Raw genomic sequence first — 25,132 nt, 5'->3', positions numbered from 1 at the left:
GGTCCGGGAGGAGCGTGTTCGGTGTGCGGTTAAGGTTGCCTGCTGGTTTCTAGCTCGGCAGCGTTTGCAGCGCTTCGGGAAGGCGGGGGAGAGCCGCCTGCCCTCGCACACGTTGTGCGGCTGCCCCTGCCCGGGCAGCTTGCGGCTTGGGCTGCCTTTTTTTAATCAGTCTGGCTGCTCAGCCCGCTGGCAAGCAGGGGCGTCCCTCCCGGGCTCGGGCGCTGGCGGGGCTGAACGCGTTGGTCCTTGCACCTCACTCAGCCCGCTTGTTCGCCGCGGGCGCGGAGCCGGGCTGCTTTGCCCCGGCCGCTGGGCGTGCGCGCTGCCTGCGATGCGGGGCTCCCACCTGCGCCCTTAGCTGCTCATCCCGGGGCTGCAGAGCGTCCCGGAGGGAGCTGGGGCGTCTTTGTTGTGGGGACAATGTGGGCGCCTTGCACGTGCGTAATCCCTGGGCGCTGCTCTTTAACCCGGGTATTGACGCTGTTGTTATTGACAGGGGCGCTGGGTGCGGAACAAAGGAGCCGGCTGGGAGCCCCGCGCGCTCTGCCCCGCTCCCCCCGTGCCCACGCCGGTCCCTGGGTGTTGATGTGCGCTGCTGCCTGGCTGGCTTTGTTCGCTAGCATGGGGCTGGCGCTCTGGGCTGATCTCCCCCTCCCAGCCGCGGGCTCCTGTCATTGCTTTGCAGCAGGGCGAGGGGGAGGCTCTGGCGCTGCCCCCTACCCCCACTCCTAGCTGGGGTGTGTGTATGTGTCGGGGGCCACCACGGGCTGACTCCCCGTAGCGCCAGTCGGCTCCGAGCGAAGGGTGGCTCTCGGGCAGGACGGGTCCCCGCCCCCTCTAGCTGCTGCTGTCAGCTCCTCTCTCTGGCACTGGGGTGGGGGCGGCTCAGGCGATCCCTCCCCCATGGTCCTGCCACCCGCACTGGAGGGGCCACTGGGCTGACCCCCTCTTGCTAACTGTCCGCGCTGGCCCGATCCTGAAGGAGCGACAAAGGTCCTTTAGGAAAGGAAACTCCTCGCCCTTTCCCTCCCCTGAGCGCCCTTGCTCTGCTGCTTCTCCCCGCCCCGGCCCTTCAGACCGCGGGGAACCAGGCAACCCCAGGGCAAAGTTTGTCTAAAAGGAAATAACAGGGCTGGATCGCACAATGGAGGGTTTGTTCCGAGCTGCCTCCTAAAAGTGCTGCCTGGGTGAAAAATACAAGGGAGAGGAGGGGAGGCGAGGGGGGCTCCCTGCCATAGGGAGTAAGAAGGGAAGGAACCGTCCTGGGATGGCGGTAAGCCCCCTCGCCCTCCGGACTGCTTCCTACAGAGGGTGTTAGATCTGAAGGGGCCAGAGGGCTTTCCGCCACTCTCACCACCTAAATCCCAGCCAGCAGCAGGGGGCGGAGGGGGATGATGGTGGCAGGGAGGATGCTGCTGGTGGGAGGGATTTTTGTGTGTGTGTGTGCAGAAGCATGAAAAGCTCTCAGTTGAGAGTAATGTGCATTAAGTGCTCTGGCTGTGAATTTGCATGAGCGAAAGTGGGAGCCTGAGCCTGCAAATCCCCATGAGTTGTTTTCCTGCCTGCTGGTGTACTGGAAAAGTGGAGCAGAACTGAGACAGCCTGGGGCAAAGGGGAAGGTTGAGAGCTGGCGGCTGCTGGCCTCCTACAAGCAATTACAGAAGTAACAATTATTAGATAAATCAGCCTGGGTCAGGGTATTGTTGGTTCCGGGGCCAGTGAAGCCATTTGGGGCTTTCTCGTGGCCCGGGAAATGTTAGTGAAAGTTTGAAAGTGTGAAAAGGCATCTGGTTTGGGCTGCACGGAGCGCTCTGTGCCAAAGATTTTTGCTTTGCTTCCAACTAGTTTTGCTTGTGATGAGAGGAGGGGAAACTGGTGCTGTTGACTGACATCCAGAGGAAGGGTTAAATGTAAAAATCACAGCTTTTCCTGTTCCTTTGAAGCTAGGTTCCCAGCAGCTTTGACAAAGTTGAGGCAGTAGGGCTTTTTTTAACCATAGTCAAAGAATTTCTCATGAGTGACTATTTAATGGCTAGTTGTAATATAGTAATTATTGGGGTTTTCCGACGTGTCTGCTTGACCGCTTGTTTAGAAGGAATTTGTTCTTCTCTTTTTTCTTTCCTAAGATAATTTAAGTATGTTTGTAAACCTACATACTTATGCCAATGTTTATGCATTTCAGACCTCTTTAAAACTGATGCAGAATGAAGATCATGAAGTTCATTGCAGATACAGAAATAGTGGCATTAATTAACTTGGCTATAAATAAAAAATGCAAATTCCCAATGGGGGGCATGTTTGGGTCTGTAAATACATAACAGGAGAGTTAAATCATCCCAAACACTTTCTATCTCTGGTCTACATATAGTATGGTATCATTTGAAATACACCCTGATAACTCCTATTTAATATAATCGATAACTAACGTTAGTTATTAACCCAACCTTAAATATAGTGGCAAAATCGTGTCTCCAGCTATTATCCTGTCTTTGTAAAAACTATTTCAATGACTGTGTGAGTTTGGTTTACATGTTCTTATTTACTTTGGGCCCCATCCTGCAATCATTCCTCATGCGAGTAATCCTTACTCACAGGAGTAAATTCATTGACTTCAATAGGACTCTTCCAATGAGTAAAAATTACTCGCAGAAGGAAGGCTTGCAGGATCAGGCCCTTTATGCAGCTCTTGCCCAGATTATTCGACTGGTTTAAGATGTGCTCAGATATTACTGTTTTTAGAGATTGGTTTGTGGATTTCAGAATAAATAATGAAAAAGACAAATGACCTTGCTTTGGTTAACTTCTCTTGTTTAATGGGGCTGGCCAGCATATTTTGAAGAAAAGTGGACCATTGCCAGCAAGTCCTTCCTTACAGTAGTAATCCCACATGACTCTGAATGGAACTACTGGCATGAGTAATAAAATAAACCCCCCAAACCACCTACAGTGCCAATGTGTTTCTTGGTTTATACAGTTTTCTTTAGAATATGAAACATACCATTTTTATATTGGTAACCAGTTATAAAAGACCCAAAGACAATAAGACAAAGGGAGTATTCTTCTTGTATAAAACCAAACACATCCTAAATATAAAAAATATGGGTGCAATTCTATACTCCTTGTTCAGGAAAACCTTCCACTGACTTCAATAGAAGTTTAGTCAAGGGACTGCAGGATCCAGCCTTACCTCTATAAATGATAAACTGATGTTTTTTAATGAATAATTAATTTCATGCAATACAAGATATTTGCTACATTTGTTTTTCATATAATAGGAGTCAAAGAATATATGAAACATGAGTGAATAGTTTGAGTGAAAAGAATCATATGGTCACAGATATTCTGCATATTCTCTCAATTAGTTTACATTAGAACTGTATATTTTTCTTATGATGGCAAAATCTTCTTTATCAGCTAAACCAGTACTCCTGAGGGGGGGAATAATTGGGCACTAAAATTTACAAGGCACATGTGTATTTAACATCTCTTAACTATGTGAAGATAAAAGTAGATGGTAGCTATGGCCCCTTTTTTAATGTTTGTAATTTGAGGAGGGCAGCTATTGTAATTGGAGTCAGAAGAAATAGGTAGCAGGGAGTATAGACAAGGAGCTGCTTTCATTGATTTTTTAAAAAAGGAGCAAACTAATGACCTGTGATAAATCCAAAATAGAACTGTTTGCATTAAAAAGGAAATAGGCGATTGTGAACCTGTTTGTATGTGTGTTTTTGTAAGGAAAGGGGAAATTTGTCATCTTGTTTTGAAGAGCGAGAAGATCCATACATAAATACATCTGAAAGGAGTTCACACGGTTTACAGAGGGAAGACATAAAATGTTTTAGGATTAAATTGGCCTGAGATAACAGGTGGGTTGCAACCTACTTGTTTGCAGGAACACATTGTTATGCTACCCAAACAAATGTTTTGTGTATAGTACATGGCTACCACATTATAATAAAATGCTTAAAACAAACTACAGAGTAAAATCTGGAAAGTAATATTCATTCTGATATATTTTTTATATATTTTGGCAAACCATATGTAGGAGGAAAGGCTAATGGTACTAAAATAGAAATCTTATATTCCTAAATAGGTACAGATGCTGCTTCTCTTTTTCCTTTGTTTTTTTCCATGTGACCTCACTAGTAATGTCAATTCCAGAGCCGGATCTTCAAAAGCTCACTCACATGAATAATCCTTACTCCTCTGAGTAGTTTCATTAAAGTAAAATGGGATCATGTAAACAGGAATTACTCTGGTGAGCAAGAGTTTGCAGGATTAAGTCCCTACACTGGAAATTCTATCCTATGGTAAGAAATGGTCCATAGTCAGGGACTGATATAGTGAGGTGCTGAGCACATCCTTGCAGTATGAAACCCTTAATGCAAATTTGGCCCTAGAGTTCTGTATCAGTGGTCTTCTATGAGTGATGTCAGAGTCAGGTCCGTAATAAATTGTGCTGAACTCCATGTCTTTCAATTCCCTCTTACACCTACCAGTACACCTGGTGATTCTTAAAGCATTTTACAACCATTAACCAGTTATCCCCCATAGTATTACAATGAGGTGGGTAAGGGATATATGGAGATCACTTTGACAGTGAAATGTGGCTACCTCTGGTACAGAGTGGAATTGTTGTTCAATAGCACACAGCAGCAGTACACAACTGTTAGGATAGGAAGCAGAGAAAATTGGGTCCTGATCTGTGAACTCTTAAGCTGGTGAGTAACTTTACTTGATCTCAGTGGGGCCACTCATATGAGTAAAGTCACTCGGCAGTCAATAGGCAGAACCGGGGCCAAATCCGGACCACCAGACACTTTTGAATAGATCACAAAATCTTTTTAAAGTATTTACTTACTATTATCATCATTGTTATTATTTTTGTATTACTTTCTCTGGAGTCTGGATCTTGACTATACCTTGACCAAGAAATTTGGACCTTGACAACAAATAATTGATTACCCCATGGTACTTGCAGCATTGGGCAAGCAGAACTTAATTTCCAGTTGGAATTTGGTCTGGCATGAGAATTAACATCTCTCCTTTTCTTATGATGTACAAATCTATTTTTTATCAACTAAATCAATATTCCAACTGGTGGAAATAATTGAGCACTAAAATTTATAGTTATTTGGGATCTTTAATTATCACAAGTGGTCAAGAACTTTGCTTAGGGCTCATTAAAGAATGACACTGGTAGACGTTTAGTGCCTCCAAGCACAAAACTGGGGTATTGATATAGTACTTGGAGGGAAGAGTGCCCTTATTAAATTGCCATTTATTGCAGATCCTAAATTTCTTCTGAAGATCTCAAAACCACAAACTGATCTTGCCTGTCGCTTTTTAGCAATAGTGAGCTCTGAAAGGGGTCAAAGCAACAGGGGAAATGAAAATAACTTTAAAAGGAAAGACGTACAGCTAAGAAATCAATTGTTCAGAAAGTCATAGTTTATTTTAAAAATATATCCGTAGAAAGACTCATTATTTTTGACATTTCAAAAGCAGAAAAGCTAATGGTTAATGAAGGGGCCACAGGAAATAGAGAAGGGAAGAGACACATAGGAAATATCCCACTTCCTCCCCCCCCCAGAAAAACAGCAAATTTTTGGCTTTTGTGCACCAAATGAACAGAAATAAGGCTGCTAACCTAATGGCTTTTGAAATTTAGAATTTGACTCAAGGTATAATTTTACAATTTGAAATAGATACCACTTTATGAAAACAACTTTTAAAAAGCAGGAACAAGGAGAAAAGAACCACAACCACATTATCCCATAATTCAACTGTGAAACCCCATGAAAGTTCAGTCTTCCAGGAGCCTTCCACAGTTCGGAATTATAGTTATTTATCAGCTAAAAGAGGGGTAGGTAATGCTGTGTGTGAAATACAGAGATTTTCTTGTATGAAAGGATTTTTTTCAGTTCCCAAAGTATATCTGTAGTGGTTGAAACAGAGATGTAAAATGAAGTAGATAAACTAGCTATTAACAGAACTGCCAGTTGCTGTATCTCAAGAGTGAAGACATATGGTAATTCACTGCATTCATGATGACCTTTTTTTAAAAAAGTATTGTTAGTACAGTAATAGCTATTTCTATATACAGATAGAGCAGATACTTGGAATTCATGTTTAATATGCTGCCTTCTCCTATTTCTTTTCTGTGGTTATCAAACAAATGTGCTACTCAGAGGATTTCTGCAAAAATATTTGTTAAATGTTCATGCCATATTGAAATTAATAGGAGTTTTGCCTGCGTGAAGGATTGCAAAATTGGGCCCTTAGTGGTAGGTTAAAAAGAAAGTATGTTCCAATACATCTGTGGTTTCTATATCTAATTGCCTTCAGTGGAAACCAAATGTTTATGGAAGCAGAAGGAAGTGAAGAGTGTTTTTTGTTATGGGGCTTTTAGGGTAGCCTGAGACCAATGAATAGAGGGTATGTATCAGAAGTTTTCCTGGAGGGGATAGTGGAATTCTGACTTACTTCTTGATTATGCATTTTTATAACTGTTCCAGGCCTTTCATCAATGTTGTAGTGACCACTGGCATCCAGCAGTGAAAATGAGCGTGTCCTGATGCTGCTGATGAAAAGGAATGTACCTCTTCTGAATCCCAAACACAATGGGGAAACCTGTATCCCAACATATTCCCGACCCCAGCAAACATTGCCCCCATATCTTTATACCCAGCTATGCAGCCTCAGTTGGATGATTCCAGTATTAAATATGTTTGCATTTGGCTTTGAAATGTCCAGGTAGGAAATTGGCTGTATTGTTCCCTTCATCATTCTGGTGGATTTTTATCTGTCACTTGTATGGGAGACACCCATCTTTTCAGTGTGAAATAAATATCTAAACAATGTTCAGCACTTTGGACTTAGGAGAACAAAAGCCCAGTTTTGTTGATGCCTATCAAAATCTACGTTTTATTGGTAGTTTGAGATGGATTCTATGCTAATTTCTCCTGCATTCTTGAATTATGGCCTACCTAGACACTGTCGCTGGGATCTTCATCTATTAATCATGGAAGCTGCTTTCTTATTCGGTTGCCATAGTTTCAATGTCTCAGATAGTGTTGGGGTGCCTTGGGAAAGGCTTGAGATATACTCGGACTTGCAAACCTTGCAGTTATTTTGGCAGTAGTAGAGCTCTAAAAGAATAGAAAACAGCTTCCAACATAATTCAGTGTTGGATTAAAAGAGGCAACTCCTAGATATGTCTCTCTGGACCTTGTTATGTGAACATCCAGCTGATTTTTTACTTCCAAGATTTGCTTCTTGCTAAGTCTTGCTGCTAAAAATTTACAGTTCAGAGACTAATGGCTACTTTTATCTATTGTAAGAGCAGGAAAGGCTTTTCATTAGGACTGTTGATAAATGGTTGGGTAAATTAGGGCATTTAGGGCTTACTAAGCAGTCCAGGTAATTTTTAGAATCTCTTGGGCCTAGGTACCTGACATCATGTTTTTGACAGAGTAAACATTTGTTTAGTTTCCATTATTAGCTTAATTTAACCTTTCCTTTTTGGGGAGGGAGGTCTCTGTCCACAGTGAGGAACATTTTACTGGCTACAGTGGCCATTTGAGTTATTCAGCAGGGAAAAAAGGAAGTAAACTTTTGGCATTCAGAACTAGTGCTCTTTCAGCACTATATGAGAACAAACATTTACTTTTCTTTAAGGTTGTAATATCTGTTTTTAATTATAATATTAAAACATTTGTAGCTTTGTACAGGCAGAACTAGAAGCAGATACTAGTAGCTCACCTGTAAAATGGTCTCTTGTTGGACAGTAGGAGGGAAAAGTGGTAGACTGGTAAACTGGTATAGTAAGAAACACATTAACTATAGCACAATATGCATTTCTCACTCTATTTAATTATTTGTGTCTGTCATATATGATGTAAAATACTACACAGCTTTCTTTTGGTAAGAAAATTATGGATCTGCCTCTCTTCCCATTGAAGCAAAATTTCCATTGACTTCAGCATGAGAAGGAATGAACCATTTGTTTTTAGCGGATTCTTAAATCCCATTTCTGTTACATTTGATTTCCAATTTCTTAAATAGGGATCAAGTGCTTCCTTCCAGTTTTAATAATGCAATTTGATTCCCATATAGATAAACTTGACCAGTATTTTCCTTTCAAGAAAGAAACCTGTAAAATTCATATCAAGCAAAGCATCATACTAAAAGCTGTGCAGTGAGATTAAAGAAAGCTTGACTTCATTATAAATGGAACTAATCTGAAAAATTAGCCCATTTTTACTGTAAAACGGCTAGCTTTCGTTCAAGGATGGGCTTCAGAGCTTCAGTTTGGCATTTCACTACACCAGTTTATCAGTTTTCCAAAAAGATCAACAAATAGTTTTAGTACATGTGCCTACTGTACGTAACCCTCCTTCATGAATTATCCCAAATGACTGATTTCAAAGTCCAACAATTTAAAGTAAATTAGAGGGGATAACAAGGCTTTAATTGCTGTTAGCTTCCACAGATTTCTGGGCTCAGAAATCCATATAGTGAAGTTTTGTACTTTCAAGTGACAGAAGTTTTTGATCCTGTGGTGTGACTTTCCCCTATGCTGAAATTAGCCCCCCAAATCTTTTCCGTTAACCAGAGAAAACGTGTTAGTGTATCCAGCATTGTGGTAGCTTGATGATCTAACACTGTAAACGGATATGCCCTGGTCACTTTACAGTTCCCTTATGGATGGGACTAGGTGGTTTCAAATGCAAACTGATATTAATGAAAAAATACTTCAGATCAAAGGCAGTAAACACAGTTTGCACTAGTTGTGCTTTCTGGCACCAGAACTTGTAGTATTCCAATTAGGCTCAGGTTAGACAAGGTATTGCTCATGTAGCTTTAAGAAAAGAAAGCAGCTCTTTTGTGGGGATGATAGTCATATATAATGTGGAGTTTAATTAACCTTAATTAACTATTTTTGATTACATATTTTTGTGCCTCCAAGGCATAGTCATATCTGCAGTTATGTTACTTCAAAGCATTCTTTTAAGCAGCAAGTTAACTAAAATTGTATAAAGAAAAGGAGTACTTGTGGCACCTTAGAGACTAACCAATTTATTTGAGCATGAGCTTTCGTGAGCTACAGCTCACTTCATCGGATGCGTACCGTGGAAACTGCAGCAGACTTTATATACACACAGAGAATATGAACCAATACCTCCTACCAGCCCACTGTCCTGCTGGTAATAGCTTATCTAAAGTGATCATCAGGTTGGGCCATTTGTTTCATATTCTCTGTGTGTATATAAAGTCTGCTGCAGTTTCCACGGTATGCATCCGATGAAGTGAGCTGTAGCTCACGAAAGCTCATGCTCAAATAAATTGGTTAGTCTCTAAGGCGCCACAAGTACTCCTTTTCTTTTTGCGAATACAGACTAACACGGCTGTTACTCTGAAACCTAAAATTGTATGTACATTGTGCCCAATACTGTTCCTACTGAAGTCAGGCAAAACTCCCCAGGATTGGTCCCTGAGTATATTTTCAATTTAATAAAACATATGGTTGATTTGAGGTTGGGCAACTGAAGAATGTGTACACATCTCTTTGTAGCGAAATTGTAATATTGTAACATTGAATCTGTGGATCTCATCAAGCAAAGAAAACACACTGCATGAAGAGAATTAAAGTATAATATTTCCTAATATGTGCTGGGTTTCAACAACATTATGCAGCATGTTCTGCCACTCTTATTCATATTGAGTAGTCTCTTACTCCGTGAGTAGTCCTAATGGGCTAAATTCTGATTTGGACTGTGGCCCTGTGCAGAGGCTTAAGAAGAAGTAACTTCTCCCTACTTCTTCCCCACAACTACATAAGAACAGCCACACTGGGTCAGACCATTGATCCATCTAATCCAGTATCCTGTCTTCTGACCGTGGTCAATGCCAGGTGATTCGGGGGAATGAACAGAACAGGCAATCATCAAGTGATCCATCCCGTCGTCCACTCCCAGCTTCTGGCAAACAGGCAAGGGACACTCAGAGCATGATGTTGCATCTCGGCCCATCCTGGCTAATAGCCATTGATGGACCTATCCTCCATGAACTTATGTAGTTCTTTTTTGAACCCCATTATAGTTTTGACCATCACTACATCCCTTGGCAAAGAGTTCCACGGGTTGACTGTTTGTTGTGTGAAAAAATATACCTCCTTTTGTTTGTGTTAGACCTGCTGCCTATTAATTTCATTGGATGACCCCTAATTCTTGTGTTATTTGAAAGAGTACATAACATTTCCTTATTCAGTTTCTTCACAACCATCCTCTATCATATCCTTTCCAAGCTGAAAAGTCCCAGTCTTTTTAATCTCTCATATGAAAGCTGATCCATTCTCCTAATCATTTTTGTTGCCCTTCTCTGTACCTTTTCCAATTCCAATAGATCTTTTTTGAGATGGGTTGACCAGATCTGCACACAGTATTCAAGATGTACACGCACAATGGATTTATCTAGAGGCATTATGATATTTTCTGTCTTATTATGTATCCCTTTCCTAATGGTTCCTAACATTCTCTTAGCTTTTTTGACTGCCACTGCACATTGAGTGGATGTTTTCAGAGAACTATCCACAATGACTCCAAGATCTATTTCTTGAGTGGTAACGACTAATTTAGACCCCATCATTTTGTATATATAATCAGGATTTTGTTTTTCAATGTGTATTGTTTTGCATTTATCAACATTGAATTTCATCTGCCATTTTGTTGCCCAGGCACCCTGTTTTGTTAGATCCCTTTGTAACTCTTTGCAGTCTGCTTTGGACTTATCTATCTTGAGTAATTTTGCATCATCTGCAAATTTTGCCATCTCACTGTTTACCTCTTTTCCCAGATCATTTATGAATATGCTGTACAGCACTAGTCCCAGTATAGACCTCTGCGGGACACCACTCTCCATTCTGACAACTGACCATTTATTCCTACCCTTTGTTTCCCATCTCTTAACCAGTTACTGATCTATGAAAGGTCCTTCCCTATTATCTCATGACTGATTCCCTGGACCTTAGGTCTAGGCAGCATCGGTAAATGTGTGCTATGCACCAACTGCTTCCCTCCTAGAAAAGGGGGATGGAGAGAAGTGATGGGGAGAGTAGTTGGATCCTTGGCTCTGCTTCCCCAGGGCTCTGATACAACTGAGCCATTGTGGGCAATGTTGTAAGGTGGTGCTGGAACAGGCCAGCAGCAAAGTACTACCTTCCATAGACACATGCCAGAGGAGTGGGGAAGCAAGGTGGGATTTGTGCTGCCAAGAGGCACAATTCATTCTCTGTACTACTCCTGGGGTACAGCTATATGTCACTCCATACACAAGTCTTGTTCCAAAGTAATGATCTAGTCCCAGGAGCCTCTCCATTGAGTGAGGTACTACCCAATGTCAGCATGGCAAAATCTGGCCCAGTATTTGTTTTGAAACATTCTTTTTCATTATCAGGTATCTCAGAGCAGACCTCAACCTATTCATTACAATCTTCAAGCCCGGTTGATGAATCAGCTCATTAAAGCCCAGTTATCTTTCATAGTACTTAGCTTCTAAGAATAGCTTTCTACTGAACATAAGGTATAATGCATTAGAGTTTTAAATTAAATTTCTGCACGTGAACAATAAATTTGTAGCTTACATAAACTTCTAGTAGCATTCGACCCATCAATTTTAGAATAATTTGTACTCATTAATTATAAATGCTCAGTTTTTGCATTTATGACTTACAGATCTTTAGCCATCTTACTGAGAAAGGACCTAAATTAAATTGGTTTTTAATATTTGCTGTAACGTGTTCTAGGAAAGTGATTACATAATAACTTTTCAGAACTGTATCCATCTAACAAGATTTCCTCTAATAGAAATAAATTCACGCAATAGATTTGTATGGATTTTTTCTTGGGGCAGTAACTAGAGCAGAGAGAGGAAAGTAATTTCATTTTTTGCAAACAAATAATAAGACCATTTTTAGTGGCTTCTTTGAGTCCCAATACTGTAGTTCAGGGACACACAAAAAATCTCTGCATTCCAGGGGAGTTTTTCCTGAGTAAGACCTGCAGAATCTGGCCCTTAAAGAGATATTCTGGGAATGGGACAGACTTTTGCATAAGCTATTACACTTTTGAAATGATCTTCAAGGTGTTTCCTTTTAGTTCTCAGGAAGGGAAGTTCACTGTGTTCAAATACTGATTAACTTCCTTACCAGAAGCATATACCGTAGGGTGGTGTCGTCTTTTTTCGCCTTTTATCCTGTTCTGAACATAAGACCCAGAGATCTTGCCAGAGCATTTCCTTTCCCAAGGAAGGAAAAAAAAGGTCCTGTTCTTGTTTAACAGTCCAAAGGGACAGTTAGCCAACCTGGAGCTAATAGTCTGAAAATGTGGGATAGAAGGTGGATTGATGGATGACTGATCACTGGAATAACACAGTTCTTTCATTGACAAGATATGTTTCCCAGTACAGTATATAATTCAAATATGTTTATAATAAAAGTTTGACTATAATTGGAAAAACATTAAAAATAAAAATATAGTCTATGTAATAATTAGACCATGTTCTCAGACACAGATATTCTATTTCCTTTGTAGCAAGTGCTTTACATTTTTAACAGATATATGTTTATGCAATAGTTATATTTATCTGTGTTTATGTCTTCAGATATCTTGTGTAACTGAAATGCTGGAGGTGACATCACTTGTAAAATCATAAATAGCAGCTAGCAAGTGTTGTTTGTAACGTTATGCTGCAAGTAAGTGCTGCTGATGTTCTGAGGAGGGAAGGAAAATGTAGAATGTGTAATGATTGTTAATGTCAAAAAAGGGATCTGTAAGAATACATGCATTGATTCACCTTGAATAGCAAATCAATTCTTTTAGACATTTTTCAAAAATGGTCGGTAATCAGTGTTAGTTTAAAGCAGATGGAAACACTTTATTGTCATTGCAATCCAAGAATCTTAAGAACTTTTCTGTATCTAAATCTTCCCTGTAGTATTTTCTGAAAACAGGGCCTAATTCTGCAGTCCTGATTCATGCTGAATTCCAGGATGCAACTCTTGGGGCCCAATCCTGCAAATCTTTTTTGGGCAAGTAGTCTTTACCTATGTGAATCATCTAATCAAAGCCAATTAGACTGCTCATGTGAGTAAGAACGAGTTGAATGACTACTCATGAAGTTTTTGAGACTACTCACAAGAGTAAGGGTTAGGAGGATCTCACACTCAATCTACTTACACCTAATTGACAAAACTAAGGGCCAATCCTACTCCAAATGGCAAAATCCCTATTTATTTAAACGCATCGGTCTATAAGGGCCCAATCTGATTCCCACTCAAATCAGTGGAAGGACTCCCACACTTTTCAATGGGAGGTGAACTGAGTCCTCAATCTGGGAGATTTTCAACTCTCTAAAGAAACAAATGAGAAAATTCTGTGACATTCAATTCACGAAGAAGTGCTTTATTTCTCTACGTATATAAAGGTGTGAGTCTGAGTTAGTAGTTGTATTGAAGAAATAATATCTTTTAGAGTCCATGTGGTTGAAGGAGTTTAGAAGTGAACTTTTTCCAAAAGTTAAACCTGGAAAATCTTGTTATTTAGTGTAGCAAGACTGAACCTCACTTCCAGGTCACAATTTTGTTTACTTCTTCTGGAGTAAATAGCGAAAAATGAGCTGCTGTATGAATTCCTTAGGAGATAAACAAAGAATTCTGCAAAGATGAGTGAAATACACGTACACCCTAAGACTGTGTCTTTCTAGAGAGTTCTGCAGGTAGAATTTACTTGGAGAGTATATGTTGCATTTTCATTAGTTGGGACAGCAAAAATTGGCACAAAACAAGCAGCTTTCCGTAGTGTTATATAGTAGCTTCAGAAAATGCCTGAAATTTCAAGAGAAAAAACTTGTCACTTTATCACAAAGCTAGTTTTAAAATCAAGTCTTCTGTAAAACTACCACTAACAATAAAGTGCCTAAGTGAAGGGCTTAGATAGATATTTTTGCTTTGAAAATGAAAAATATTTGTCTTAAGTGTTGATTTTTTTCACCTCAGCTATTTAAATTGTGAAAACTAATAGGAAAATATGCATTTCTTTCTTTTTGTGTTTCCTTTAATGTTACATATAGTCTGCCCTCTTGTGTTTGTAAATCTCAGTGCAGACACTCTTGTCAGCCAGATTTTAGTAACAATAGTGAAAACACTGAAGAGAAATAGGAAAAGACAGACCCAAGCAACGCTTTTGAAATGTCTTGTAGCTTCTATGTTCATGTGTTGTCTTGCTGTTTATAAGTAATATAAGAAGCAATGCAGTTGATAGCTTTTTGCAGTGGAGACTGGTGATATCTCAAAGTGGATTAGTGAAATTGACTCACAGACATGCACTCAGAGCCAATTTACAGCAGTGGGTAAAAGCCGTAATGTGTCTGGTTCAAATGAGATTCACTGCCTGCCCTGAGAACTGCCACTAGGATTAACATACACATTTAGGGCCCAATCCTGCTTCTAATGAAAGGACTGGTGTAAAATTCCTGTTTAATTTTAGGGGTAGCACGGTCTTGCCCTAACACTCTGGGATAAATAGGAATGTCAGGATATGCAAGTGTTAACAACTTAGATATGAAATAATACAATTTTTCCTGCATCGAGGCCATGGCTGTTCATTTTGGCAATACTCCATCTCAGGTTAATATTAAAATAGTGTGGTCTAGCTTTAGCTCTAAATTATTTGGTTTTCTGATTATCCATGCAAAGGGGATTCCTAAAATGGCAGATTAAGTTCAAACAAATTAGTTGGATTTTCCTACAAAGAGAGGAAAGAAGCAAGCAAGAAAGATTTCACGGCCTTTAAACAGTCTCCCCCCCCCCCCCCCCCCGGTGAAACAAGAGAGTAAAAATTGCTCCAAATTATTAGATAGTTTCTGGCAATAGTCCCAACCATCTCCCTTACTCAGATGAAGTATATTTTTCCTTCTCACAGGAGTATTTATCCCCAATTTTATCCTTTAAAGAAATATAAGCATTTTGAAATGTAAAAAAGTTTTTGGAGGATGCAGAAAAAGAGGCTGCCACAGTTCTGTATTTAGCGAGTACTCCGCAGCAAAAAGAAAATTAAGGTCAGTTGCTGTTTTTATTATAAACCCTGTTCATAGTTCAACTGGTGGTGGGCCTCCCGTACATATCCGGATCCTGATGGATCCCAAGCCTCAGCATCCAGATCTGACTTCCTCAAAGCTTGGTGTGTATTTGGATCTAGGATTTTGGTTCAGGTCCATTGCAAAACTCAGTGGGTTTATAACATTTAATTTGCATTGTGTTGAAACAGGGCACAAAAGCTGTCAGCCTTTACACATTTTTTTCCTTTAAAACTTATCAACTTTTAGACCTGGAACAGGCAAAAGATAATTTTGTAGTGTTTTTTTAACCACTGCCTGATTATCAGCATTTAGGGCCTAATTCTGAGTGTGCTCAAGTCCTACTGACATCAGACTTTTCTCCATATCATTCTGCTTGGGGATGAGGTTTACGTGCATGGAGTGAATGAAGGGCCATGCAGACCCTTTGAGATCCATGAAGATCCCAAGAAATGTGGAGAAGAGCAAGGCCATCGCCTCAGAGGCCCTGTGACAGGGGCTTCCTAACCCTCTTTTGCCTCAGGGCAGTGTGTCACCATAGAGTCCCTCCTGCCAGGGCATATTCATCTAGTACTTGTCCCTGGACCACTCCGTGGAGGGGGTTACCCATTTAGGAGAGGAGTGGTAGAAAAGTTAATGTGACCGTAGGCTGCATTGATATTTGTGTGGATTCTCAGAAAGAATTCTCAGCTCTCTTGCTTTTGCCCCAGGCCCATACCCTTCACCTCTTCTCTGCCCACTCCTCGGTCACAGATCTATAGCCTTACACAAGTCCTTTCGGGAGGCAGTTAACCTCTTTTTCCCTGGGAAAAGGAGAGGAGCGATGCACAAAGGATTCCCTCAGCACTCCGATCTGAGCGGGAATAATTAGGTCTTGTTTTTTTGTTTACATTTTTGTGAATGTTTATAATATGTTTCAGCCCCAAATGGTGAGGGACTAACAATGTATATTGCATAAAATTCACATGTGAATAAAATGAGGGAATATGGCAAATCTAAAGTGTTTCTCTCCCTGGGTGTGTCATGGAAGTGAGCTACCTACACTCAGATGTGTGAATGAGAAGATGGATGATGCCTGATTGCTTCACTGGTGCCTCCTACCTGCCAGTAAACCAACCTTTCCGGTCAAGCCATTTATTTATTTGGATAATCTTTTAGCATACGTAAAAATTTAAAAACAATAATTAAACTGTCTATAACTTATCTCAGTGTCAACTAAAGACTCTCCAGCCATCTATTCTAAAACCCTAATCAACATCGCTCTGCCCATTAAAGAGCGTGGGAAAATAAGTGGGCCTTGCAGTACATCCTGAAGGTCACCAAAGATGCAGTCTGGCTGACAAAGATGGGGGTTGGGGGAAAGGAGTTCCAAAGGCAAAGACCTCTCACTGAGAACAGCCACTTTCCAATCCCATCTCTTAAACCAAGATGTTAACTCTAGCTCCTTTGTGCAACTGACATACAGAGTCAAACAATAAGAGAGGTTGTCTCTGTGATGATGCCTAGATTATGATGGGTGTGGCTAGGAAGAAGAACATCTGTTTAATAAAGGGGAGGACCACACTGAGGATAATGTCTGAACTGGCTTTCAGTTGGAGGTAGGAACCACAAAATAGTGGACAAGCTCAAAGGCCTGGAGTAGCCTACTACCTCTAACACAGAAAAAATTGTGTTAAAACACAGTCGTAGAACGTATGATTTCCTAGAACTGTGCACAGTACTTCCATTAACGTCAGTGGGGGTTCAGCATGCAAAACAAGAGCAGTATTTTTGGCTACAGCTTTAATTTAATCTAACAAAAGCAAGAATATTCAAAGTTAAGACTGTCACTCTGTGGTTTAAACTCATTCTATTTTGCTTCTACAGTACACAATGTAAAAGATCAAACATGGTTCTGGAAGCCTGTAGTACTAAATGGAAAGTTAAGAATGAAATGGCTCCTTTAACTACATTTTCTTTGCTTTCCTTGACTGAAATGAAATCCTTAACATTCTTTAATCAAGTATTTTGTCTCTAATACATATTTTTAGTTCCGTTAACCCTCCGTTGGCTTAAGGAGCTATAGGGAGATGTGTCCTCCTGGTTCAGCATACATCTTAGAGCAATAAATAATACATTAGTTACCTACGGGTAACACTTGTCAGTCTCTCAAGAGAGGTTTTAGAGACATCTTTGGAAAGTAAATAATGTTTGAAAAATAGTTTATATGACAAGCTGATAACTACTGTGTATGTTCAGTACAAAAGTTTCCAAGCTGAAAAAAAATCATTCCAGATAGCCTTTTCACAGCAGAACTTCTAAGGCGGTCCAGTACAAGGTATCAGATTATCTACCTCATCTACATTTTCTTTGGATGGAGCTTCACCCCATTTGAATTAAATGGACGGTATTGTATTGATTGTAAATCTCCCGCACAAAAAACCCTTCATTAAGCTGAAATGAAGACTGCAAGAACACATCAGTGGTTTGCATGTATATTACCTTTCAAGAGTAAAAATAAATAAATTAAATAAAGTTGAAACCCAGTAAATTCAGACTTAAAGTCAAGCTCACTAGACGTTCTCTAAAAAGATAGGCAGTTGCAGTGATGGTAGCCATCGGTTCTTGGCAGGTGCCCTGCCATCCTAACTCTTGGGACACTGGTGGAGTGAGAATATAGACATCCAGGGGAGTGAGAGTCTGACATTACCCATGGTACAGTCTGGACTGTTGAACAGCTGTGTCTCCCTAGTTCTCCAGCCTAGGGTACCTCTTACACTGCTTTACTGTGAGAACAGTCACTCCTGGCCAGTTAACACACAGTGTCCAGCGTGTAACTTGCTCCCAGTATTGCATGACCCTAGCTAGCCATTCATGAATTAAACCACAGAACAACACCAGCAAGCTCTCTAGTCCCAGACTTTACCCCAGAAATGTGCATCTTGCACTGTCTACCATCCTGTGAATAATGCAAGCTCATGTAAAGTCTGTCATTTCATCAATGGAAAATGATATGCACCAACCTTGTTATCTCAAATGGAGCTTCCCACACACTTTAATCCAAACACACTGGTTAAGATAAAACAGTTTAAAAAGTTTATTAAGTACAGAAAGATAAGAAAGATTTTAAGTGACTACAAGCAATGAGGCATAAAAGTCAGGATTGGTTAGCAAAGAAATACAAGATAAAATGCGAACTGATGGCTAACAACAAACTAACAGAATTCAAAGCAAAGGCATTTCTCTTACCACACTCTGCAGTAAATTTCACAGGCTGGGTCTCTTTCCAGCCTGGGACCCTTCCCCCTTAGTTCAGGGTCCTTCAGATATTCATTGATGTCATGAGCAGAGATGGGAGCAAGATGAGTGAAGTCAAGCATTTTCCTCCCTTCTTTATAATTCAATCTCTTGTACTAGAAACATCCTTGCTGAGTAATGGTGACAAAACAGACTCTTTTGGCTGTGAGGTTTGAACCATCCCTGTGATGGAATGCAGATTTCTTGTTTACCCCTTCCCCTCTGCTGGAGAATGGCTCTTAAGTAGTTGATAGCCTTTTAGCACCTGGCTGAGGTGTCCATTTGTCTTTATCTCTGTAAAACTGGTTTGGGCCTGCTGTTCTTAACCTTGGAGTATATTATAACAATATTATACAGTGGAGTGTTGTAACTTTATATACAATGCTGCCACACATATTTTATCAGTACAATAATGTTCAGCAGATTATGACCTTTCAAATGATATTTCACAAGGCATATTTTGTACAAAATATATCTTAACCTTATAAAAGGGTACAAGTTGTAACAGGAGACATTCAGGGAACATTTGAGGGAGAGGGGTTATAGGGAGCTGGGAGGAACAGGTCAGGTCTCTGGGTGGGACACAGGGGGACTTCCAGGACTTGAGGTGGGGAGGGTGTGTACTGGCGGGAAGCTAAGAGGTTCAGGAGCAGAAGTGGGGACGAAGCAGTAGCACTATTCCTGTCTTCTTCACCTTACAAATCTGTGGTTTGCACCAAAAAGATTTCTTTCTGATGAACCCTTCCATCAAAGTACCTCAGGAGATCCATAGTGTGTGTTGAGGGTGGGGAGGGGGACAGTCAGGGAAAACAGAAGGTTTAGGGAACAGGAGATCATCTTCCCATAGAACTCCTGAGATTTGTAGTTGGGGAAAAAATAGAAGTCCCCCACCTGACTTCTCTTTCCTACAAAGTCTTAGGAGACTGGCTGACCCCTCTTGGAAGTCTTTGGTGGAAAAATTATCTTTTCACCATTAACAAGTGATTGGGTTAGGACTGGAGGTCTAGCTGTCAAGAACAAGAGCTTGTAGAGAAAGGAGAAGCTTTGCCCTCCAACTGTCATTTGACATTCCATCTGAGATTCACCAAAGCCAACGTTGACACTCTTGATTCAAAGCAAATAGGTTTTTAAATTAGAATTGAAATTCTGGTTCTGAACAGCTAAAGGGCAGTAAGGTAAGTTTTATTGCTCTCCTGCTTGCTTGTTTGCTTTGTAACAAAGTGGCAAAAAAAATTAGAAGACATTTTGTATTCTGGTGAACACCTCTATTTTTAGGGTGTCCAAAATTAGGAAGCCAATTCACTTCAAGCTTTGGATCTTGATAGAAAATTTCTGCTTTGACCTCATCCCTAATCTATCAAGCACTGCCTTTCAGACCCTTTTAATGGATTTTATGGAAAGGGATCAATTTGGGGCCTCTAATGGAAACTCTGTTTTAACCTTAAATCTACAGTAGGTGGAAGGAGGCTTTTCCAAGCTTTGATCCTGAAGCAGTTATAACAAAAAAAACATGTTGATCCTTGCTGAACTACCCACTCATCCATGGATGGTCAGACCAAGGTTGCAGCATTTGGCAGGGCTTGCATTGCTGTAGTCCATGCTCTACTTCTTCTGTGATGGGCTGGGGACTATCAAGCTGGCATTTTTCATCAGGCTTAAAGAACCTGCTTATTGTAAAGAATATATTGCAGTGAATTTCCAAAACCCAAACTGCAATGGAAATTTTCTCTGACCAATTCAAAATACAGAAGTACTGGACTTTTCAAATGAGTGCTTTATAAAAATGATTAATGCCTACCTTGATTATGAACCTCGCTAGAGGAGCTTGTTCATGTTATTCTTTTGAATGTAATTCATTAGTAACAGCTGTGATTTTTTTCAAATATTTTGGGTTTTTTTTAAAAGGACAGATTTGAAAAAGTCCTAAATTATTTTATACTGAGCTTTTCAAAGCTAAACGTGCTTGACAATGTCCCATTAATAATTAGATGGACTTGCTCCTACTTGGATAGGCTGCAATCAACTGTCTTTGGTTCAAACAGACAAACTGTCTTTTCAGTTCCTGGAGCGCTTTGTGAATGTTTTTAGTATTGGTTGCCTGTGTGTTTTGAGAACAAGTGCTAAAACCTGGCTTTATTATAAATGATGCTATTTTGTGCCAAACTGTTTGAACTCACCAGAAACCTGTCATAGCTACATTATAAATTAAGTTACACATATATGTATACCAAACATATTTTCTCATGGTAGTATTTGTTTATGACCCATGTTTGAATTGGTTTATTCATGGTGCATTGCTCCATGGAACGTGACAGCATTCAGAATGTAAGGACCTTGATTGTCTTCCCTCCCTCCTACCCATCCCCCCCCCTCCCCCCCGCATGGGAAGTAGCCCTGATTAAAGGAGCCAGAACATACTCAATCGGTAGTGCTGTGTGCTATTGAATCCATTGTTTTATTCTTCCAGTAAGAAGCCAAATCTCATTTTATAGCACAATGTGTTGTAGAATTTTCACTTCATTAGGACAACAGGCTTCCCTATGTCTCCATTTTTCCCATTTATTGCTACAGCTGACAGTACTGTACTGTTTTCTGCAAGTGTGATTGTAATCTACTTCTCTGAAAATTTGGTCCCTAATATTATCAGGGAATACAGGCACCATGTACTATATCATTTGTATACTAATGATCTTGTATACTAATGAGATGAAGAGACAAAGATGGCAGTGTCTCTGATACTTATTCTTAGTGTAGCTTTTCGGTCTTGTTTGGAGTTTCAGGGTGGTCTTGGGGAAAGAGTTTTGATAAGCATTTTTTGTGTGTGTCTTAACATTTGTTAACATTGAAATAAAACATTATTAAATGATTCATTCATTGTGACACCGCAAAGTTAAAAATGTAAAAAATACAGTTAGATCAACATTATGATACAGATAAAAATAGGGAAACAAACATATTTGTTTGAAATTTTTCAAAATTTCTACATATGCCACCTATATGTGGTGTCCATGTGATGAATGGCAGAACCACACATTAAATAGCACTTGTTATGTACCTTTGTCCACCTCACCGGCATTTTGCCCATGAATATATCCCTCCTGGGATTACTTACAACATTCCAAACTTAGAAGCATCTTCAAACAGCTGCCCTCTTTTACCCAGGAAATGAAGAATTATGTACCCGAAACTACACTTTGCCCAAGATCAAGGACATTATTCAGTCCTGCCCACAGTGAGAGGTTTAGGGGTTGATATCTTCTGACCTATCTTCAGGGTTAGAGAAGCATACCGCTGAGTATCAAACCCCATATCTCTAAACTATTGGAAAAAGGAGATCTGTATACTGCCAACCAAACCACAAGGCACTTTCTTCTAGGGACATTTTTAGGTACCAGAATTTAAAATGTTGACATTATGATGTAGAGAAAGGCTAATTTGGGTCATTCTGAGGTTTCCATTGTTGTCTTGTTCATAATTTTCCCCCTTCAGATTTCTGTAAACTTGGATGCTAGGTAGCTGAAACAGTAGGCTCAGATGCTAATGAAGGGATACAAAAATAGTTCCAAGTGCTAAGTGTGCTTTACCATTGTTATTGCTCGCAGTTTTCAACAATAGCGTGGACAGAGCCTTCATTTCACACCATAGTCCCACACCCTTTGGCTGCTACTATCTTATTTTGAAATATTATGTAGAACAGATTTTTTAATAAGAAATAGAGGAGGTTTTGAATGCTGATTCAAATGATAGAAATGATATTCCGGCTTTCTGCAGCACTTCTCAGACTCACACAACCAGTGGAGGTAAAGGATGAGAGAACTATGGAGCCACCCTGGTAACAGAATACCGCTATCAGAGAGTTTCTGTACAGCAAAATATTGTTAGCATTAGCAAATTTGCTAGGTTATTTCACAGTGCTGATTTCAAACCCCAGAACTGGAGCACTGAAGCTCTGCCAGTATCAAGTAACATTTGAGATGATTCTTTTTGTAACCTTTTTTGCAATCCATATAAACATTGCTGACATTGTAAAATTTGTAGCAGACCTTCAGTCTAAAAGTGCAGTTCAGTTTCACTCACCATGGAAAACAAGTGTTACTTATGGTTTTGTCTCTTGTATGAGAGAATCACAGGTTTAGGGAATTGGCATTGGGAGTAGATTGCATTAAGCGGATGACAGAAATCTGCAGGCCTCTGAAAATATATGCAAGAAAGGTGTTAATAAAGGATGGATGCGTGTTATACAATATGATCTTTCAGAGTACTGCTCAGTAGCTCATTAACATTCAGTATGTACCAGAACTGGTACAGGCCTTGTAAAGTAAAATGGAAATATGGATAGATAATCTCTCTTTGTATGGATTATATAGAAGAGGTATTTGACTTAATTACTAGAGACCTATTTACATGCTGCATGTGAGAGAAAGGAGGGGGATGGCCTCATAGTCGAAACACAGGCTGTGGAGTTAAACTATTTTCATTCTAATCCCCACTCAGATTCAGACTTTTATATGACCTTGGGGAAGTCACTAAACCTTTTTCTCTCTTAGTTCCCCACATCTGTAAAATGGGGATAGGTTAAATTTATCTGGCGGGTGTATTGCAATGTTAAATTAATTAATGATTGTGGAAGATGCTGTAGAAGTGCAGTTTATTCATTTATTTAATAGTAATGGCTAATATTATTAAAATGAATGTCTTATTACAAATTCACATGACAATTTTCTATTTATTACAAATGAAGGGATTTTTTTCTCCAGAGTTTTGGCTTCATGTTTTATCTTCCTCATTCATTTTTTGCAGCTGTTAAGGAAGTTGTTTAGTCTGACTTCCAGACTTGCTGGATACCCAGCAATGACAGCTGCAGGGGCTCCCTCCCTCTGCAGATCAGGTCATTAGGTCTTTACTTTCAGCCCACAGGGTAAGTAACATTGGTATCAACTTGAGCCAGATCCCACAGTTCTTTTTACGCAAATCTCACATGCATCTCAAAATCTCAAATCTTCCATTGCATGCATCTGATGAAGTGGGCTTTAGCCCACAAAAGCTTATACTCATATAAATTTGTTAGTCTCTAAGGTGCCACAAGTACTCCTCGTTCTTTTTGCTGATACAGACTAACACGGCTACCACTCTGGAACCATCGTCTGTATGTGTCGCACATGCATAAGAACTTCAGGATTGGGCCCTTAATGGATTAGCTGACATGGAAGGTACATAACAAAAGCAACCAGATCCCCTTGCCATTTTCCCAGAAAGATTATGAAGAATAACATTGCAACACACCAAGTTTTCATTAGCAGAGTCCATTCCCAAATGCAGGTCTCACAAGAGGCACTAAAATGTGTCACTGGATAACCTATGTCTGGTTAAAATTAAAACAAGACAATAGTTTTCAGGAAAGTTCTTAGCTTTTTGAGTTCCTCAGAATTCCAAAGAAATATAGTATTGTCTATTCAAAAATCATGAGTCAAGACTCCAAAAACCGTAAGGAGGTTGACTTCTAAATCATGAGATCTTTTTATTGCCTTCTGTTTTTTGTGTCTTTGAAATTCACATTTTCAGTCTTTTCTCCTTAACTATACAGGCTAGAACATAGGAGGTTTTTTTTTTTTTAAAGAGATTTATATTCTCATATAATTACATGATTCCAGAAGCTGAAGCTTTAAGAGAAACACCAAATATCTTGTGACTCCTAATAAAATGGCAAGAGTTAGGAACAATGGAACTATAAAAACATTGCTTAAAAAATGTAAAATGGGTACATTGCATTTCCTGACAATTGTTCCTCTGGGTCATTCTGTTTGCAAACAATATTTATTTTTGTCACCTTTCAGCACAAAAGATACGTTGAGTAATAAAGAAATGAAGGTTTGCTAAGTGGTTACATCATTCACTCATTGTCAGTCACCGTAGTGTAAACAAGATAATGCACCACAGTAAAGCAGTTTGTGAAACTAATGCTATTTCTGTGGGTTTCAGGATTGCATTGGTTTGGGGATGGATTGTTTGTTACTCAATTGTTGGATATACAACATGGTTTAAACGGGATTTCTCACACAATAAGGGACTAGTCAGCATGAGTAAATATGGCAGAATCTGGCACATGGTGATTAATGCAGAAGAAACATTAGCGTGGGAGAAACAGCCAGGCAGACAGATAATTCTTAATATGTACAGTTAAAAAAATAGCATTTAAGTCTTAAATTTTCACAGGCTGAAAATTTATATATTTTTGTATGAGAGAAAGATGAGAATAATTTTAGAACTGTATCAATAACAGTCTAGTGTGCGATACAAATCCAGATAAAGGTGATTCTCGGGATAGGTGTTCAGCATTGTATGTGAATATGATGCACAAGTATGTTGAACTTGAGCTTTACACAGAAAGTTTACCCTTTCATGACCAGTGAGATTTTATTAAAAAAAAATGCCATGTGCAGTGAAAGCTATTTTATTAACCCCCAAAGCTTCAGCACCTGAATCTAATGATTGGTATTGGATTGGCACACCAATTTTGTTTAAAAACAGGAATTAAATCCCTTTAATCAAGGCTTGAAACAGAAAAAAAAAATCCCAACGTTCATGTGGGCAAGGTCATCCTAAATTGGCCAGGTGCAGTTTCATAGTCACCAGCTACACCCACAATGGAGGAATGTGCCAAAAAGCAGGGAAGAGGTCCAATATCTCTGTTAAAAATGTATTCCATGGCTGGATATCTGGG

At 39.8% G+C, this 25,132-nt stretch overlaps 1 protein-coding gene across 8 annotated transcripts in view; it reads left to right on the top strand.

The window, feature by feature from the left end:
• The window catches only part of SEMA6A (semaphorin 6A), a 143,071-nt gene that overhangs the window by 3,274 nt on the left and 114,665 nt on the right, over positions 1–25,132 (top strand). Inside the window, exon 1 of one of the 8 annotated variants that reach the window (XM_073344766.1) lies at positions 326–437. The exons of 6 other annotated variants lie outside the window; for them this stretch is intronic. The gene's annotated coding sequence lies outside the window, so the exon portion shown is untranslated. One more of the 8 variants, XM_073344765.1, reaches the window with a different exon arrangement.

This window comes from Lepidochelys kempii, chromosome 5 (assembly GCF_965140265.1).
Source record: "Lepidochelys kempii isolate rLepKem1 chromosome 5, rLepKem1.hap2, whole genome shotgun sequence".
In the NCBI taxonomy this organism is placed as follows: domain Eukaryota; kingdom Metazoa; phylum Chordata; order Testudines; family Cheloniidae; genus Lepidochelys; species Lepidochelys kempii.
Note: the sequence above shows the minus strand (reverse complement) of the source record. Positions and strands in the feature narration are given on the sequence as shown.